Below are 919 nucleotides of genomic sequence, written 5' to 3' on the forward strand. Positions count from 1 at the left end.
TTTGATGTCTTGTGCTCTCCTGCATACCTCGGTTGTGTCGAGTGATTATTTTAGTTGCTGTTGCCTTCATTTCAGCTCGATGTAGTCTGGCCATTCTCTGACCTCTGGCATTAGCAAGAAGTTTTCACGCAGGGATCTGGTGCTCACTGGACATTTTCTCTTTTTTCCAATCAGCCTCTTTAAAGCCTGGAAACCGTTGTGTGGGAAAATCTGGAGAGGACCAGGAGTTTCTGACATGTCTGGAACCAGCAATCACAGTCAATTAAAGTCATCATTCAAAGTCACTTAAGTGTAATTTCTTCCCCATTCTGAGGCTCAGTTCGAAGTTCAGCAGCTTGTCTTGACTGTGTCTAGTTTCTAGCATGTGAGTAACTGTATCAACAAGCAGTTGAAAGAGTGTACCTAATATAGTGGCCAGTCAGTGTAAGCTTTCGATGACATGCAAACAAAAACAGAATGAAAATCACTGTTTTCTAGTTTGTTTGTTTTTTTCATTTTTGGCAATAAACAGACTGTCCAAAGATTATACATGTCACTATTGTTATTACCTTAATTATGTTTATATAGAGTGAGTGATACTTCCAGCTTAATCCTTTTATCAGCACACTAATTTGCTTACAATGACCATGCACCTGAAACATGATGCTGGTGTTCAGCAATTTACATTTATTATGATCTACATATTACTCTTAGTGTTTTATCATGCTAACATTTGCTGAGCACACAGTGGAAGCCGAGGCTGATTAAGTGTCATTAGTTTGCATAAATCTGGTCATAAACCAAAGTACTGGACAAATTTAAACTCGGTCAGTTGTTGAGGGATTTCACTAAAAGCCACAAATATCACGTTTATGGTGGCTGTAAAGAAAAACCCAGAGCATTTTTAATATCCTGGGAAAAACAGTCTGTGATAATCAGT

The sequence above is a fragment of the Pelmatolapia mariae genome, linkage group LG5 (genome assembly GCF_036321145.2).
Source record: "Pelmatolapia mariae isolate MD_Pm_ZW linkage group LG5, Pm_UMD_F_2, whole genome shotgun sequence".
Lineage (NCBI taxonomy): Eukaryota > Metazoa > Chordata > Actinopteri > Cichliformes > Cichlidae > Pelmatolapia > Pelmatolapia mariae.